Source organism: Mchenga conophoros, unplaced genomic scaffold (genome assembly GCF_057382185.1).
Source record: "Mchenga conophoros isolate Kocher_MC1m ecotype Shallow Benthic unplaced genomic scaffold, M_conophoros_male_GT1.1 unmapped_scaffold_2, whole genome shotgun sequence".
NCBI classification, from domain to species: Eukaryota; Metazoa; Chordata; class Actinopteri; order Cichliformes; family Cichlidae; genus Mchenga; species Mchenga conophoros.
Window position 1 is genome coordinate 121 of NW_028182329.1, and position 19,460 is coordinate 19,580.

Genomic DNA, 19,460 nt, shown 5'->3' on the forward strand with positions numbered 1-19,460 from the left:
TGAACAATAACCGTATGACTGTTCCCACCACTAACACCCTACGCTGTGTTCACTGCATCATTCCATGTTTGGCACTGATCACCACCTGCACTCATGTATATATCATGTATATATCTATCTACTTAGCACTTTTAATTCTTATTCTTATTTTTATTTTCGTGTCTATTTAAGCGTAATTTATGACAGTATGTTTGCACTGAAGCACCGCAGCAATTTCCTAATGTTGTAAACCTGCTCAACATTTGGCAATAAAACCCTTTCTGATTCTGATTCTGATGCTTTTACACTTTAGGACCCTCGAGACCTCTGCTGCTCAGCCGTCCTGATCGCTGCCTCCACTTTAACCAGAGGCTGTAACCTCTGATCATTTCACCTGCACCGGCAGTAAAACTCTTCTCCAGAACCAAACGTGCCATAAACCCATCACAGCTTCATCATCAGCTCAGTCTCAGCAACATGCAGACGACCGAGCAGCAGAAACTCTGCAGGGAACGTCTGAAGTCTGTTCTTCAGTTTTCCCAGCTCACTGTTTATTGAACATGAGACAGAAAAATAATTTCACCTTTAATGTGAAACTTTTATCGCCTGTGACATGTTTGCAGGAAGTTTACATGCTGTGATTTAGTGTCACAGCCATAAATATCACACAAGGTAAAAACTACAAGTCCCAGCATCCTCTGTGTTTAGGGAGGAGCAGTGAAAGTGAAAGTGTTGATCCTCCGTTCAGAGCAGCAGGAGGAGGAAGGTGGAGCTGATGCAGGCGAGTGTTAACATGAATATGTTTCTTCTTATGACATAAAATAATTCCACGCTGTTCGTGTCTGTGGGTGAAACGTGAGGCCGGTCGGCTCCTCTGAGCGCTGGTTTCCTGTAAGTAGAGAGGAAGTGAGTTTAGCTGAGAGAGCAGGAGGAGAGTGAGAGCTGTGCTGAGGCAGGTGAGTGTTAACACCGCTCTGACATTACTGTGTCTCTGTGGCGGGAACAACAGGCTCCGTCAGTGGAGGCAAAAATAATCAGACTTTGGTTTTTCAAAGGAAACTACTTTATGTTGGGAGAAGCCGCGCGCTCATTGGATAACGACTTGTCAATCTGAAGTTATTAGCCAATGAGCGCGCAGGTTCACAGTAAGACCCGCCCTTATCACGACAAAAAAATGGCGACAGAAACTCCTTTCAGGCTGACTTTAAACTGTTTGAGCCACTTCCTGTTCTCAGTCCCGGCGTCCTGATCACCGAGGTTTCTGTTGCTCTGATGTCTGATATTGATTATATCGGTAAACAGGCTGTAGGCAGAAACATCAGGTCTGATCTGAAAATCCCTTCAGAAACAAACTTTAAGAGTTTTATGTCCGTGTGAGGCCGCACGCTGATTGGATAACCACCTGTCAGTCTCAAGTTATTAGCCAATGAGCGCGCAGATTCACAGTAAGACCTTAACACAGCATTTTTTTTAAAACTAAAACATCAACAGTGAAACTGTAACGTGTCCTGTGATCCATAAACACTCTGTGATGAATAATCTGAAGTCATTTTGAGCCTGACAGTAGTTTCCTGTCACAGAGCAGAAGCTGCAGGCAGTTTTTGGCACCTTTATATTTAATTTATTCCAAAATAAATCAATAAAGGTAGAAAAGAACTCTCAGTGACATTAAAAATCTATTTTTAAAGACAGATGTGACCAAGTGCAACAAATATAAGATGAGATGTTTACAGATATTTGAAGTATTGATCATATGTAGAACACAGAGCAGGTCCAATAACAGAGTCATGCTGCTCACAAACAGCAGTTTGGTTTCATGAGCTCACTTCCTGCAGTGATCCTCAGCTTCTCTCCAAAGGAGCCGTAACATGTGGGCTCCTCACCATGATGATGATCCCAAACACACTGAGTTCCTTCATCCACCTGATCATGTACTTATTAAATAATGTGATGGTTTTGGTGTTTTTTAAAGACTTTGAGCCTCTAAAATAACTGGTTTGGACTTTAGGGCCAAAGCTCCAACATTAGAAAGCCGTCAGTGTGATGCTTCCAGTACAACAGCACCTCTGAGTGTGTGTGTTTACCTCTCAGACTAACTCCACCCTGACATCAAGAAGATGGAGGAAGAGGACGGAGCAGCATCTGCAGCATCCAGCTGTGTGTCTGTGAGGAGTGACGGGGTTACACAAACACCTCCACCTTACAGTCATGGACCTGCAGCAACAATGTAAGAACACTACTAACTTTATTAGTCATTTCAACATAACCATGACAGAATCATTGATCTGTGATTGGTTCAAACTGTTTGATCTGAGTTTGCTTTTTATTGACTTGTTTTCTTGCTAAGATCTGAACTCTGTAAGTTTAAGTGAAGTCAGTGCAGCAGAATCAGAGAGAAGAGCTGAGAACAAACTGAGTTCATTCAGAGACAGGAAAAAACCGCTGATGATTGGCTGACCTGTCAGCGTTATGAGGCAGACACAATATCACAGAGGGATCAGCTGATCATATGGCTGTCAGAGAGAACTGATCAGTTATTGATGTTTGTGTTTGCAGAGGTCAGAGGTCAGAGGTCACAGTCTCCAGCATCCAGCTGTGTGTCTGTGAGGAGTGACTGGTCCAGAAACCAGACCTCCACACTTCAGTCATGAACCTGCAGCAACAATGTTCTTCAATCATGGAGCTCAGCTGACCATGTAAGAGAGCTGCTGACTCAGAGTTCAAAGGTTGTTTCTATAAATGTTCTACCAGTGACATCATAAATGATTCCTAATGGTGGTCCGGGTACGATAATGCTAGTATCAATCGTAGTAGTAATGCAATCCAAGGTAATGATTTCTTCTCTGTTGCTGTGAACGTCTCTGCAGCCGTCTGTACTCTAATCTGAGACAACTATTACTGACAGAAACCATCACATCATCCAGTTTGTGTGTTTGCAGCTGCTTAAAAGATTTTAAACAGAGATTAATCAGTATTCATGTGATGTGTTTGTGTTTGCAGAGGTCAGAGGTCACAGTCTCCAGCATCCAGCTGTGTGTCTATGAGGAGTGACTGGTCCAAAGACAACCTCCAGACTTCAGTCATGAACCTGCAGCAACAATGTTCTTCAATCATGGAGCTCAGCTGACCATGTAAGAGAGCTGCTGACTCATTTACGGGTGTTTGAAATTCTGTGACCACTTTGTAATTTTAGTTTATATTTTTAAAGTGTTTTTATTTGTAGTTGCCTGTATTTTTATTACACTGTGTGTAACGTGGTGGTTTGTGCTGTTTGGGATTGTTTTGGTGTATTTGTGTCAGAACATCAATAAATGATTTCATCACATTTTAAAAGAAAGTATCAGGATAATAATCTGAACTGAGTCATCAGAAATAGAAAGATGGTCTCAACAGGCCACTGAGCTGATCTCCAAAGAAATGCAGAAGATTGAAGAGTCCGAGGCTGTTTATTTGTCACAGGCATCGTCATACACGTACAACACAGTGAAATGTGCTGAGCTGCTCCTGTGACTGGACAAAACATTAGAAACAATCATTAAATGAAATAATGAAACATTGTGCAGATGTAATGTTAAAGTGCTTTGTGCCACATTAGCACAGCATGTACTGACAGAGCAGTGCAAGCAGAACAAAGCAAATGAGCAAAGTGATGTAAACAGAGTAACTGAACAGAGTGAGCAGAGTAATATCAGCAGTAATGAAGCAGCAGGATCAGTGTAGCAGCGTGTGACGTCATAATGAATCAGGTATGATCTGAAATATGACAGTGAGACAAGAACATGATGTAAGGTCCTGTTTAAACCCTGATGGTGATGCTATGAGGGAGCATGTTCTGATTTAGGACTTGGATGGTCTGAGGATAGAAGCTCCTCTCTGTTTGTGTCCTGATGGTGCAGAAGCTTCTGCCTGATTGGCTCTGTGATGAAGGCTTTTACTGTGGAGTTTGTAGGGCTGATCACTCTGTGTTTAATAAGACAGGCAGGAACAGCAAAGGAAACTTGGATTCTGAACTCAAACACAAGTTTCTCCACTTTGACTTTTCTCTGTGACCATCAGAGCTTCTGCACAGTGTTCATCAAATCTGGATGTTTGTCACTGACAGTCAATGATTTTAGTGATAAAGAAATGTGTTCACAGAGGGAGGAAGAGGAAGAGGAGTGGTGTCTGTGAGGAGGAGCAGCTGTCCTGCTGTGCTTTGTGTCAGGACGTCCTGAAGGATCCAGTCTCTACCAGCTGTGGACACTGGTTCTGCAGACAGTGCATCTCCTCATACTGGGACCAGTCTGCTTCATCAGGAGACTGGTCCTGTCCCCAGTGTGGAGAAAGATCCAGAAGCAGAGCTGGACTGCAGACAGCCAGTCAGAGCAGCTGTGTACAAAGTAAGACTGAACATCTGTCTGCTGATGGACTCATTTCTGAAAACTGGACTTCTTGTTGTTGTTCAGACATTGAAGAGTTTCTTTCTGTTTTTCTTCTTTCAGCCAGATGTTGGTCTGCAGGAGGTTTTAGATGAACATAAGATCAGTCTGAGGAGGAGATGTGAACGTGTGACTGAAGGAAGTGATGAAACAGGAAGTAGAACCCTCCTCAACAGGATCTACACTGAGCTCTACATCACAGAGGGACAGAGTGAAGAGGTTCATAGCCAACATGAGGTGAGGCAGCTGGAGACAGCTTCCAAGATGGAACGCCCTCCATGACACTCCAATCAGGTGCCAGGACATCTTTAAAGCCTTACCTGACCAACAGAGACCCATCAGAGTGGTTCTGACCAACGGCGTGGCTGGTGTTGGAAAAACCCTTCTCAGTGCAGAAGTTCACTCTGGACTGGGCAGAGGGCTTGGAGAACCAACATGTCAGTGTGGTGGTTCTGCTTTCATTCAGGGAGCTGAACCTGATCAGAGAGGAGCAGTACAGTCTTCTGGAGCTGCTCCATGTTTTCCATCCAACATTACAGAAAGGTCACAGCAGAGAAGCTGGCTGTCTCTCAGCTTTTGTTCATCTTTGACGGCCTGGATGAAAGCAGACTTTCATTGGATTTCACCAACAGGAAGCTGCTGTCTGATGTCACACAGAAGTCATCAGTCAGCCAGCTGCTGACAAACCTCATCCAGGGGAATCTGCTTCCCTCGGCTCTCGTCTGGATAACTTCCCGACCGCAGCGGCCAATCAGATCCCTCCTACATGTGTTGACAGGCTAACAGAAGTACGAGGCTTCACTGACGCCCAGAAGGAGGAGTACTTCAGGAGGAGATTCAGTGATGAAGAGCTGTCCAGCAGAATCATCTCCCACATGAAGACATCCAGGAGCCTCCACATCATGTGTAGAATCCCAGTCTTCTGCTGGATCACTGCTACAGTTCTGGAGCACATGTTGACTACAGAGCAGAGAGGAGAGCTGCCCAAGACCCTGACTGACATGTACTCACACTTCCTGCTGGTTCAGACAAAGAGGAAGAAGAACAAGTACCACGAGGACATGAGACGAGTCCACAGGAGCTGACGGAGGCTGACAGGGAAGTTCTTCTGAAGCTGGGGAGGCTGGCGTTTGAACATCTGGAGAAAGGAAACATCATGTTCTACCAAGAAGACCTGGAGCAGTGTGGTCTGGATGTGACAGAGGCCTCGGTGTACTCAGGAGTTTGTACAGAGATCTTCAAAAGAGAGTGTGTGATCTTCCAGAAACCAGTCTACTGCTTTGTTCATCTGAGCATCCAGGAGTTTCTGGCTGCAGTCTACATGTTCCACTGTTTCACCAACAGGAAGTCAGAGGTGCTGAAGGACTTCTTGGGAAAAAAATACAACGAGTCCCCTCTGGATGATTTTTTGATGGAAACACTAATAAAATCCTTCAGGAGTAAAATGTCGTCTGGACCTGTTTGTTCGCTTCCTTCATGGCCTCTGTCTGGAGTCCAACCAGAGACTCTTAGGAGGTCTGCTGGGTCAGACAGAGAACAGTCCAGAAACCATCCAGAGAGTCATCAAGAATCTAAAAGAAAGGAAGACAAAATCCTCTCCTGACAGAAGCATCAACATCTTCCACTGTCTGATGGAGATGAACGACATCTTATTATCTCAGGAGATCCAAGAGTTCCTGAAGTCAGAGAACAAATCAAAGAAACTCTCTGAGATCCACTGCTCAGCTCTGGCCTTCATGCTGCAGATGTCAGAGGAGGTTCTGGATGAGTTGGACCTGAAGAAGTACAACACAACAAAGGAGGGCCGACAGAGACTGATTCCAGCTGTGAGGAACTTCAGAAAGGCTCGGTGAGTCCAGATGTGATCATTAATATTATCAGTTGGTGATAGTTTAGTTACTCAGTCATAAACTGCAATCATTTCTTATTTGAGGTCACACTAGGGCTGCCACAAACGATTATTTTTGTGATTATTTGACTAATCAGATCAAAAATAAAACATACAGCTTATTGCACCAGCATGCATCTGCTGTTATATAACTATCATTAGCTTACAGCTTAGAGTTTTTTAAGGTATGTGCTAACTAAAAATAAAGACCAGATGATAGTTTATTAAACTTTTTAATGAAATTTGCAGATTGTAGCAACAAACAGAAAGGCCCCCAAAATGTGTGCCGAGTTCTTCAGTGTGATTTCTCCACGATGAAAGCACACTGTGCTCCACATAGTTATGAAGATCTTGATTAACCACATTAGCTTCACATTAGTAACTTTGTCCTCGACAGCTCGGCCATCTTCAGAACCTGCCCAGGAATTGAACTGCACATGTGCACTGGCTCCAGAACTGGGGTTGTCCTGCATAGTCAGTGGTGTCAGTAAATCATTAAGTAAAATAATATGTAACTAGATCCTTTGAAAGAGCAACCATGGACGACAAAGCTGGGCGGAGTCTGCTCTAAGACACCAAATGAGCAAATGTTGCTGACCTGTATCAGTGATCACCTTTTTGTTGGCCTGGTCCCCCAGTCCTCCCACTCCCCCCGGTCCTCGGTGGATGCTGTCACTTCCTCTGACACTGGCTCACCATTTATGTTGTGTCAAGAATCAAACGTGAAGATCTAATTTACTCTAAACTCTCTGACTGTTACTAATATAGTCATAAAATATGCAACAAACCACTGGAGATGGAGATGAAGCTTCAACTTGCAGAAAATAGTTTATTAAAATCAGTTTGAATAAACCCAAGGCTCAGAGCAAAAGAGACAAAAGCGCCCCCAAGTGGTCAGACTGCAGTAATACTTTCACAGTGTGCAGTGATGCACAGGTCGAGTGGTTTTACACTGAAATTCTCAACAACAGGAAACTATAAGAATTTGTTACTCTAATAATAAACATAGAAGAAGAAAAACATTTTTCATTTAGAGTTGATGAATATAAATGAATTTGAACTTTACAAACCAATCAAAGACAAACTGATCCATGTGAGTTTATAACAATATTCAAAGGCTGCTGCTGGACACAGACAGGTAACATCATTTTGACTTGCTGTCACCTGGATCTGGAGTCATAAACACTGAAGCGCTGAACATTAATACAAGTCTGTTTCTGCCAACTAGTGATAAACCTGCAGACTAATGCACAGAAAGCTAAAAGGAGCCAATCATTTCTGTGTTTAGTTCCCCTGAAATCAGATGTGATATCAGCAGCTCTGATTCATTCATCATTATTGTCCAGTGATGACATTTCTGCTCCGTTTGGTGACAGTCAGCAGATTTTTCCTGAGTGTGGACGTGAACAGTCGTACCTGACAGCAGCAGGTAGCAAACAGAGATCGTCTTTCCAGCTGGAACTCTTCACTGAGCTGAGCTCATTCAAAATGTTCTGGATTCAAGACAGGAAACAGTCCACATGTGTGTCTTCACTCTGACTCTGGATCAGATCTCACTGACAGACTGTGGACGTTATGGAAGCCTAAATGTGACACCATCTTCCTCCTTCACTGCAGATTAAATCCAAACAAAGATTCTCATTAAAAGTCGCAGGTCTGAGAGAGACTCAATCGTTGTGTCATGTCAAACACAGTAAGAGGAGCTGAAGCACAGATGTGAAGAGCAGATGTTCATCAGATTATGACCTCACTCTGTTTTGTCTTCATATACATTCAGTCTGTGTTTATAATGCAGACTTTCTGCTTTTATAATAACACATTTTGTATTTTTCTATGATCACAGACTGGCTGACTGTGGACTCTCAGGGACTCACTGTGAAGTTGTGGCCTCGGCTCTGAAGTCCATCCCCTCCCATCTGACAGAGCTGGACATTAGTAACAACAAGCTGCAGGATTCAGGCGTGAAGCTTCTGTGTGCTGGACTGGAGAGTCCAAACTGTCGACTGGAGACTCTGAGGTGAGTTCACTGACTGCAGCTGTTGTTGTGTTTCTATATTTCAGATCTTTGATATTTGAAACGTTCTTTAGTTCCTAAATGTTCAGGATGTGTCTGAAGACAAATGTGAAGAAGTTTGAGTGCTTTCAGAAATGTTGTGTCTTTCCAAACGACTGAACAACAGTTTTTCCTCTTGGCTCCAAATAGAAGTGACAGACTTGAGCAGGGTTCATTTAAAGGCTGACAGAAGTGCAGTGGTGATGGGGAGATGTTTGACAGGACAGCTTTTTAGCCTCCACAGGTTCATGTTGTGCTCCATCAGTCAGTGAAGATGAAGTCAGTACTGGTGAGGCTGTAGAGTGTGTGAGGGATGTGAATGAGGCTGTTGGAGATCTGATGATAGCAGATAAAAACAGGCTGCAGAGACTTTGAGCTTGTGTGGAAACAGACAGAGAAAAGAAAGACATGAATGTCAAAGCTAATAAAGGTGAAGTTAGGAGCTGTGATGATGTTCATGTATCAGAAGCTGATCGGGCTGCTACCAGAGACGACCCACACAGCTGCTGTGGTGAGGTTTGTGTTAAAGCAGAGGAACACAGGCCCAAACATGACAGCAAAGCAGTTTCAGGCTCTGTGAGAGGATTTCAAACAGAAGCTGGAGAAGAGAAAGGACTACAGAAAGAAGGCAGCTGAGACCAGTCCAAGTGTTCCATGGAGCCCAGTCTAACATTCATTTATACACTAACGTACAGAAGTGAACGGGAAAATGAATCCATAGTTTCAAATGTAGAAATAGTTCTCAGTTCATTTACAGAGTTTAATACAGTTCATGAGGAAATGTTCAAAACAGCAGCTGAGAAGAAATCTGCTTCACAAAGTTGGATCCAATTCCAATAGTTTGCGATGCACTTGAACGCAGCGTGAGCAGTTCACTGCCTAACCCCACAGAGACTGTCAGTCTGGACTTTTCTTTATTTCTATTGGCTGTCAGTGAGATTTCAGAGCAATCAGAGACTGTGGGTCTGTGTATGAAGTATAATTCATGTGCAGTTGTTGAAGTTGTAGAATGAGAAATGGCAGTTTGGGGTATTTCCTGCTTTCATTGTCCTGCTTGTGCTGATGAAAATGTTTATTGACGTGTGAATTCATTCTTCAACGCTCGATTCTGCCTGAACAACGTGAAAACTTTGCTTTGTGTAACACAATTCAAAGCACTGAAGCATCGACTTATTTCATTATCCAACAATGAAAACAGGAAACACAGACAGCTGGCCTTCAAAGTAAAAGCTGCTCCTTTTGAAACATGTTGGTGGTAAAATGTAAGAAGAGCTGAAGCACATAAATGATCTACGTGCCAAAATATTAAACACAGTTGATATATTTGTGTGAGTGTTGTGATTCAGGTGTAGATGTAATAATGTACATATAGCAGAGTTTCCTCTTCTAGATCAGCTGATCAGAGTCGGGCCAATCAGCTCTGAGCATGCTCAGTCTGAGTTATGGAGCCACATACTATGATTCACCATGGCAACGGCATGAGCAGAGGCTCCGTGTGAATCCAGAGGAGCAGGAACATGAATGATGACAGTAGATGATTGTGCGAAAGTGCTGGAAGCAAATGAGTGTGTGATGTTCTTTCAGTGTTGCACTTTGTAGACGCTCCCTGAGCACTGGTCTCACAGCCAGCTGCACATAGAGACCAGTGTTGTTAGTCCAGGGCAGAAGATGACTTGTTGGAATGAAAATGAGCTTGTAGTTTGTCTGCTTTAATAATGTGACTGGAAAAAGGTGTTGGACTTCAAATATGTCCATTTCTTTCACACTTCACCTTTAAAAGTGAAGCCATGTGGTTCCTGGAAGGAAAAACACGACTTTTTCAAGTCTTTGTCCTGTTTTTATGAGAAATGTACGACTTTAATGTGAAACATTCAGAGTTTTTTCTCTTGTTGTGTTTGTTTGAAGCAGAGGTGGGACCAAGTCATTGTTTTTCAAGTCTCAAGTAAGTCTCAAGTCTTTATCCTCAAGTCTCAAGTCAAGTCTCAAGTAATGTCAGGCAAGTCAGAGTCGAGTCTCAAGTCACTGGTGTAAAGTCCGAGTCAAGTCACAAGTCTGAAACTTTGAATTTCAAGTCCTTTCGAGTCTTTAAAAAAAACAAACGAAAAAATAATGTTGCAGTTATATGCTAAATGTAAATATTAGACCATGTAATTTTTAAATCTGTTTTTTCTCAACACATGACAAAATAGTGAACTTAGAAATATACACAAATTGTGAAATTGCACCTCTTTAAAATGCAGCTCAATTAAACCTAGCTCCAAGAATAATTTTCACCGACAGTTCTGAGATAAGCTGCATGTTATTCTTGGATGCGGTTGTAGGACTGGCTTTAAAATCGCATGACAAAATATCATACACATTAAAAAAACTGTATCACCAACGTAGCCTGGACAACATTTGCTAGTTAGATGAAGTCAGCTATCTCATCTTAGCATATTTATATGCATATTTATAATTATAAGGTTCTTGGAGTGAGTGCATACACTCATGAAGTTTAGTAACTTCAGGTCACTGCAACAAGCCCAGGTACAGTTTACCCGACGGATGGGTGCAGGACCTTGAAATGCACTGTGTAGAACGAAAGACCATCGTACGTATCATAAGTTTACCAGTCTCACAAATCGTCTTTATAAATACACATTCCTTAACCGTTTATTAATAGGACCTTTGAGCTCAACGGTAATTAATTAGTAGTGGAAATAATTTCTGGTACCCATCACAGAAATGTAGCAGTGACAATAATATTGTATGCTGTAATCGTACTGGGCAATTAGTGATACAAAAAAACTGTTTTATCCTGTGAATAAAAGTATATGTTTTTGTCAATGTACCATAATAACAGAAGCGAAACACAATATTGTGTCAGGACAATTCACTATTTATGCACAATAAATAAAGGACCATAGCGCGACAATTTCTGTTCTTGCTTGTAACCTATATCACCAATTATGTTATGAAAATGACGTATTAACTACTAAAAAACACTGACCTTCGTGGAAATGCTTGGAGCAGACTAACCTGTGAGCTGGAGTGTTCTGGGACGTTATATTTGATCTTTGAATGGCTGCAATCCAGGCCATCCGTCGCATCTTTGTTACTTCGGAAACATGAACAATTTCTCTTCAACGACGTAATCCGATAACAACCGATCTCTTTACCCGTCGGCTTCCCGTGGCTGTCATGCGACCGGCTATTGCAGTTAATAATACAACAGCTTCTTGACATTTTTTGTGTTTCTTTTTATCGCTGTATAACTGATTTTAATTGAAAGCCTGCGTGCGCTAGTACCGCTTGCCACGAGTTCCAGAATCATTTGCGGTTCTACCCGTGAATGACGTCACATTTTCAATCTCTATATAATATGCATGTTAAATTTTATATTTGGGGTAAAATATCAAGTCTTTTCAAGTAAACCGGTTCAAGTCCAATTCAAGTCCCAAGTCATTGGTGTAAAAGTCCAAGTCAAGTCACAAGTCTTAGAACATTTTTTCAAGTCAGTCTAAAGTCATAAAATTAATGACTCGAGTCTGACTCGAGTCAAGTCATGTGACTCGAGTCCACGCCTCTGGTTTGAAGCTGCTTCCTGTTGGCTTCAGCTGTTTGGAGTTTCCATTTTCTAAACTTCTACATTCTGAACCTTCTTCAGCTCTGAACAGATGATGAAACACTGAATGATTTCAAGCACTTTGTCTAATAAACTTACATCTTTCATTCTTTATACAGATTGCAGAGCTGTGGTTTGTCAGAGATCAGCTGTGATTATCTGGCAGCAGCACTGAAGTCCAACCCCTCCCATCTGAGAGAGCTGAACCTGAGCGACAACAACAACCTGCAGGATCCAGGAGTGAAGCATCTGTGTGGTTTCCTGGAGAGTCCAGGATGTAAACTTGAAACTCTGAGGTCAGTCAGCATGTTTTAGTTGTGCTGAGATGAATATGATGTGAAAGTTGTGCTGACACTAAACTGCAGACATCAGGCTGATATTATACTGATCCACACTGAGGATCTTCATGGTAAAGTCTGTTTTCTTCTTCTCTGGTTTAGTCCATTGACTGCAGCAGAACAATGTTCACATTTCAAACAGTGATACTCAACGTATGGCCCGCGGCCCACACGCGGCCTGCCCACCTTTCCTGATTCAGAGAGAGGGGACCCTGATTAACTGTGTAGCTTCTTCCTCACAGTTCTAAGTATCAGACACAACAATGAATAATCCACAGCTGACTGTCTTTAGCAGGTCAAAGGTCACGGCACACAGCAGACAGTCAGAAATATTCTAACTCTGATCATTTATCAGTTGTGACACTGTGAGACTTGATCAGAGGTGTGATCATCACAGCAGAGGCCTTTGTGTCAAAGTCACTGAGGATCAAACAGAAACACATGAAGCAGATTTTCCTCTTCTGGCTTTTTATAGCAGATAACCTTCAAAATATTCTGCAGTCGATCAAAAACTGAAGCAAAACCATGAAGCAACATGTGAACATGAGCTGATGCTGCTGAAGTGAAGCAAAGTTACAGAGGTTTGATTACAGACCACAGCTGAGAGTTTGTAATCTGTCATCATTTTAAAAAGTTCCATGGAACAGCAAGAAATGAGGCTTTACTGTCAGAGGCCGACAGCACTGAACACAACAGCAGACTGGTGGCTAATAAACAGTGAATGATGCAGAACAGATGTTTGAAGCTGTTCTTGGAGTACACTGAGAGAGAGAGAGAGAGCTGTGCAGGCAGGAACAGCCAAAGTCAGAGAGAATTCATGAGCATATTTATCAAACGTGAAGCAGAGTTTGGATCTTCTTTTGCTGCTGCTTCACTCAGTTTGGTTGGAGACAGATGAAACTGCAGCTTCAGGATCTGTGAGCTGTCCACTTTCAGCCCCGACGGCGTGTCCGTGTACGTGCCGTCGAGTGAACGATCCACGCTCTGTGTTTCCATCTTTGTGTGTTTAGCTCCTCTCATTTACTGTTTTAGCTGTTTGCTGCTTGTTGAAATAGTTTGTGAGCTTTAACCTGAGATTCTGGCAAAATACATTTATATTAAACATCGATTCAGGATTGAATGAATCAACATCGTTTTATTCAAATTAAAACCATTTAAATGGGAACATGAATTTTTTACAGCCGCCTCTAATGCTGGGTAATGTCAGCTGGTCCATGTGCAGCTGGCTGTGAGGCTCAGGGAGCGTCGACAAAGTGCAACACTGAAAGAACATCATCAGAATCAGAATCAGAATCAGAATGGGGTTTATTGCCAAATGTTGAGCAGGTTTACAACATTAGGAAATTGCTGCGGTGCTTCAGTGCAAACATAGTGTCATAAATAGCACTTAAATAGACATGGAAAAAAATAAAAGTAGGGATAAGAATTAAAAGTGCTACGTTGAAAGATATATACATGATATATACATGAGTGCAGGTGGTGATCAGTGCCAAACATGGAATGATGCAGTGAACACAGCGTAGGGTCATGTGTTAGTGATGGGAACAGTCATATGGTTATTGTTCATGTGTCCGACAGCAGAGGGGAAGAAACTGTTCTTATGGCGAGAGGTTCTGGTGCGAATGGACCGGAGCCTCCTGCCTGAGGGGAGCAGGTCAAACAGACTGTGTCCAGGGTGAGAAGGGTCAGCTGAGATCCGAGCTGCACGCCGCAATGTCCTGGAGGTGTACAGGTCCTGCAGAGATGGGAGTCTGCAGCCAATCACCTTCTCAGCAGAGCGCACAACACGCTGCAGTCTCTGTTTGCTGCAGTCTCTGTTTCATTCATCCATAAATATTGAGTAAGAACTGGACTCTCATACAGCGAGACTCAAATGCCTTTAAACATCAGCTTATCCTGCTGATCCAAGTCCAACACTGAGTTTGTAAAAACATGTTTGTCAATCATTTTGTTTGGTTTCTGAGGAAAAAGATTCAATAACTTGCTGCTAATACACAACATTTCATCATATTTCCTCATAACCCTCTTTTGTCTGACCATTTGATCCCATTTGAATTTGCAATAAAGGATCCACAGAGTTTGGTGACAATAATGACAGTAGATGTTTGTGTGAAAGTGCTGAAAGCAAATGAGTGTGTGATGTTCTTTCAGTGTTGCACTTTGTAGACGCTCCCTGAGCACTGGTCTCACAGCCAGCTGCACATAGAGACCAGTGTTGTTAGTCCAGGTCAGAAGATGACTTGTTGGAATGAAAATGAGCTTGTAGTTTGTCTGCTTTAATAATGTGACTGGAAAAAGGTGTTGGACTTCAAATATGTCCATTTCTGTCACACTTCACCTTTAAAAGTGAAGCCATGTGGTTCCTGGAAGGAAAAACACGACTTTTTCAAGTCTTTGTCCTGTTTTTATGAGAAATGTACGACTTTAATGTGAAACATTCAGAGTTTTTTCTCTTGTTGTGTTTGTTTGAAGCTGCTTCCTGTTGACTTCAGCTGTTTGGAGTTTCCATTTTCTAAACTTCTACATTCTGAACCTTCTTCAGCTCTGAACAGATGATGAAACACTGAATGATTTCAAGCACTTTGTCTAATAAACTTACATCTTTCATTCTTTATACAGATTGTGGAGCTGTGGTTTGTCAGAGATCAGCTGTGATTATCTGGCAGCAGCACTGAAGTCCAACCCCTCCCATCTGAGAGAGCTGGACCTGAGCTTCAACAACAAGCTGCAGGATCCAGGAGTGAAGCATCTGTGTGGTTTCCTGGAGAGTCCAGGATGTAAACTTGAAACTCTGAGGTCAGTCAGCATGTTTTAGTTGTGCTGAGATGAATATGATGTGAAAGTTGTGCTGACACTAAACTGCAGACATCAGGCTGATATTATACTGATCCACACTGAGGATCTTCATGGTAAAGTCTGTTTTCTTCTTCTCTGGTTTAGTCCATTGACTGCAGCAGAACAATGTTCACATTTCAAACCTTCAAAGAAGAAGAAAAATCCTCCACTGGAAAATTCACTGTGAAACTCTCAAACTCTTCATTGCACCTTAAAGTCTGTCTGACACTGAAATCCAAAGCAAAATGTGCGTTTGCTTTACAGACAGCAGTCCAACACAAACATACACACATCATCCAAAACACAGTCCAACATCCAAATCTCCTCCACTGCCAGCATGAATGATGGGAAAGAGAAGGAGGAACACTCTGACATTCAGGGTTAGAATGAGTTTCATCAAGCAGACTGTGAAGATCAAAGCTGCATTAGAAAGCTTACATGAATGAATGAGTGGACAGAAGTGGACAGAGATCATCTGAAGCACTTCAAAGGCTTTAAATCAGCACATTTCTCTTTATTCTTTATCAACTCTGTTAGTTTCTCTCAGTTTTCTGTGGAATGAAGCTAACAGCAGGCTAATAAGATGCTGACCAATAGGTTTCTATTAAAGGTTGTAATTTGTATATGAAAAAGTGCTTTGGCTCAGCAGGGATCAGCTTACAGGTAGAATACAGCTGCTGGATGGGATTAGCATGTCATAGCTATCTACCAAACTGCTAACTGGGGGATTTCAGGCCATCTATGGATCATTTTTGCTAACTGTTTATTCAGCTTAGGCTCACAGGGCTGCAGCCTGTGCCCTAGCTGTCATAGGGCAAGAGGCGTGGTCCACCTGCACAGGTGAGCAGTCCATCACAGGGCCAACAGAGAGCAACAGAGAAGCACTCCCTCACATCCACACCTACAGCCAATGTAGAAGCACCAATGAACCTAAGCAGCATTTCATTGGACTGTGGGAGAACATCCAACCTCCACAGAAAGGCCCAGCTGACCAACAAGCTTCAACCTACAACCTTCTTGCTCTAAGGCACTAGTGCTAACCACTTTTGCCCATTTCAGCCCAAATCCTGCATCTTCCTGTTTCTGACTCCAGGCCAGCTCCACTAACACTTTCTCATCAGACACTGCCACCTAGTGGAGGAAGTCTTAGTTCCATTTGAAGCTTCAGATTACAGTTAGTTCCTTTACAAAGAGGTGGAGGTGGTGGGGCCACAGCACCATCATCACTGAGTGCCATAGGACACTTAACCTTTGTTTCCATATGCTGGGAACTTCCTGTTGTTCCCAGGAGGACTGGAAAATGTGTGAAAATCTCCCAGTCAGTTCCTCACAGCACACTTCAATCATTTCCCTCCCACAGCATCAGGACCAGGGCTTTTTCTCTCTTTGGTCCCACTAAGAGATTTCCACACAAACACCTCATCAGTGGGACTCTCAGAGCTACCAGCCCTTTGCTACAATCACAAAGCTCTTCATTGAAATCAATGATATCAAAGCTGGAATCAAATGAGTCCAAGTCTTCTGCTGATTCAGCATCACATTCATCTTTGCTCCTTGTTCTGCATCCCCACCATGGACTTCATTCCTTTCCAAGCCAGCCTTGAGTGTCCTTTATTCAGCTCATCCTCTGCTTTACTTTTACACCTGATTTTAGCTGCTTTATCTCTCTTTCAACAGGTTTCTGTGCCTCAATCTTTTTCTTCTCTCCCTCATAACAAGACAGCTTCTTCTGCCTGAGAACATGTTGGAGTGATTTACTAATCCAGGGCTGCTTATTGGGGAAAATACTTCCTGTTTCCAAAGTAATCCCCATTTTTCCCAGAAAGAAATGTCAGTAGAAATCGATGATCTAAGTGAGAACATGAGCCTTTAAAAAGTCCCAGTGGGTGCAGTCAAAGCAGTCCCTCAGTCCCAGTATAGAGTCTTTGGTCCAGACTGGAACAGCTGTGTGCCCAGTTTGAGCTCTCTTCAGTGCTGTGACCTGACAGACCCAGAGGGGCCATCACATCACATTTAGAAGCTCCCCTGATGGAGCCACAACACATGTCCAATACTTAGTCTGTCTTGTTGGACCAACTGGAAGAAATGATTCAAGGACTTAGTCACAGAACAGAGATTCAAATCTCCAAAATCCAACTGGCTGCATCAGGACATATAGTCTGAAACTCTGCACAGTTTCCTGTTTGAAGCTGCTTCCTGTTGGCTTCAGCTGTTTGGAGTTTCCATTTTCTAAACTTCTACATTCTGAACCTTCTTCAGCTCTGAACAGATGATGAAACACTGAATGATTTCAAGCACTTTGTCTAATAAACTTACATCTTTCATTCTTTATACAGATTGGTGAACTGTGGTTTGTCAGAGATCAGCTGTGATTATCTGGCAGCAGCACTGAAGTCCAACCCCTCCCATCTGAGAGAGCTGAACCTACAACTTAACAACCTGAAGGATCCAGATGTGAAGCAGCTGTCTGATCTTCAGAAGAGTCCAGACTACAGACTGGAGACTCTGAGGTCAGTAGAGTGATGGAGTGAGTGGGTGGTGCTGTCAGCAGTATTGTACTAAACACAGTCAGTATGAAACAAAGATCCAGTGTTTCCTGTAAAGCTGCAGCTTCTCAGTGAAGCTGTGAGAGGAGAACGGTGACAGGCTTCAGGATTGGACACAAACACTTCCTGTTTCTCACCTTTATGGTCACCATAGTAACGGCTGACACGCTCTGATCAAACACTGTCAACAGCCAATCAGCTCTCTGAACAAAGCAGCACGCAGACCAATGACTGCATTGATTTCCAAGTTTAAAGCAGTGAAGAACACAGTCTGTAGGTGAGGAAGAATTTAGTGAGAGCAGATGTTTGGATGGAATTCCTCCAGTTAACAGCTGGAACCGTCCATCTGGATTGTTGGGCTTGTTGTTGGGGTTCCTACGGAGCTCAGAGTGGACACACCAAGGTTCTTCTAATGAATGAAAGTCCAAACTCAAACTAGGAGGGAAAAACATTTTCAGCAACTTCAATAAAAATCCAAAGATTAGAAAAAGTGAAGCAACAATGAGTCCTAGTACAGTCCCAGCACTGACGTCCCTGCTGCTCTTTATACTGGATGTGCTGCATCACTGACTGACAGCTGATGAAGAGTCTCTGGAAACACTCGTTTATCTCCTCTGCTCTTCCTCCTTCTCTCTGCAGGTGGAGGTGATGATGGTAAACAGGACGGTGTGTGTGCTGAGAGAGGAGCAGCTGTGTCCTGATGATCCAGAGAGGTTGAAGCAGCAGCAGCTTGTGTGTAGAGACGCTCTGACTGGGCCATGTTACTGGGAGGTGGAGAGGAGAGCTTCATCCAGCAGTGACTGACAGAGGAATGAAGTGCAGATGACTGTCAGTGCTGCAGAGTGAACTGCTCTGAGAACAGCTCCACTGTCAGACACAATGTAGAGTCCAGCATCAGCCCTGTGTGTCCCTCTGGATCTGACAGAGGATCATCAGTGTATCTGGACTGCTCTGCTGCTGCTCTGTCCTTCTACAGTCTCTGCACAGTCTCTGTCTCACTCTGGAAAGATTTTACAACTTGTTGTAATTACAGAACGTTAATATAATATTCAAACATGTGATCTTCTCTTTATTTCTGAATCTTTACCAAATAAAGAAAAACCAAACTAACAAACAGAAGCTGTCGTGTCCTTTTTCACCACATCTGTGAATCTTTTCTGTGTTTTTCCTCTTTTCCTCCTTCCTGCAGCTCCATCTTCATCATTCTGTGTCCAGTATATGTGAACACGTCCAAAGCATCTGAGCCTCATGTTACCCGTTTGTGTGAGTTACGCCTGTCGTTGTGTTGTGGTGTATAAATAAGGGGCAGGAGACAGCGCTGGATCTCTGAGTTCTTTACTCTCAATTTCTGCAACATCTGCAATATATAGAAATGCAAACCTGTGAGCTGTGTGTGTTGTGCGTCTGCTCGGCCACCTCTCCTCCGGCCGTGTTGGAAGCAGCTGTGCGTTTGACAGTTTTATCGACTCGACAATAATCGAACAAATTAAATGTTCAAAAATATCAACTTAAGCACTTCAAAGTCAACAAAAAGCTTAAAACAATGAAATAATATTTCACTGACAAAACAACAGCTCATAAGAACGATACACAAAATAATACAGAAACAAACAAATAAAAGTTATTAACCAGGATCCATGTTTTTGTCACAAACACTGAATCAGCTGATTCACTCTTTATGTTTCTGAGTTTGTTTTGTGATTATAGTTCTGGTTTCTGTTTCTGTGTCTTCACTGTGTCCCACGTCTCCTTACTTTGGACTCTGTGTTATATTTCCTGTTTTACTTTGACAGTCCTGT

At 42.8% G+C, this 19,460-nt stretch overlaps 1 pseudogene across 1 annotated transcript; it reads left to right on the plus strand.

Annotated features, from left to right (window-relative positions):
* The first annotated feature begins 762 nt into the window (after positions 1–762).
* Positions 763–18,688, plus strand: LOC146546226 (NACHT, LRR and PYD domains-containing protein 12-like; annotated as a pseudogene). The gene is made up of 13 exons (XR_014891012.1): positions 763–935; positions 2,071–2,206; positions 2,543–2,675; positions 2,980–3,110; positions 4,117–4,358; positions 4,465–5,449; positions 5,742–5,751; positions 5,835–6,246; positions 8,129–8,302; positions 12,062–12,238; positions 14,900–15,076; positions 17,452–17,625; positions 18,301–18,688. The product of XR_014891012.1 is annotated as an NACHT, LRR and PYD domains-containing protein 12-like (transcript).
* The last annotated feature ends 772 nt before the right edge of the window (positions 18,689–19,460 follow it).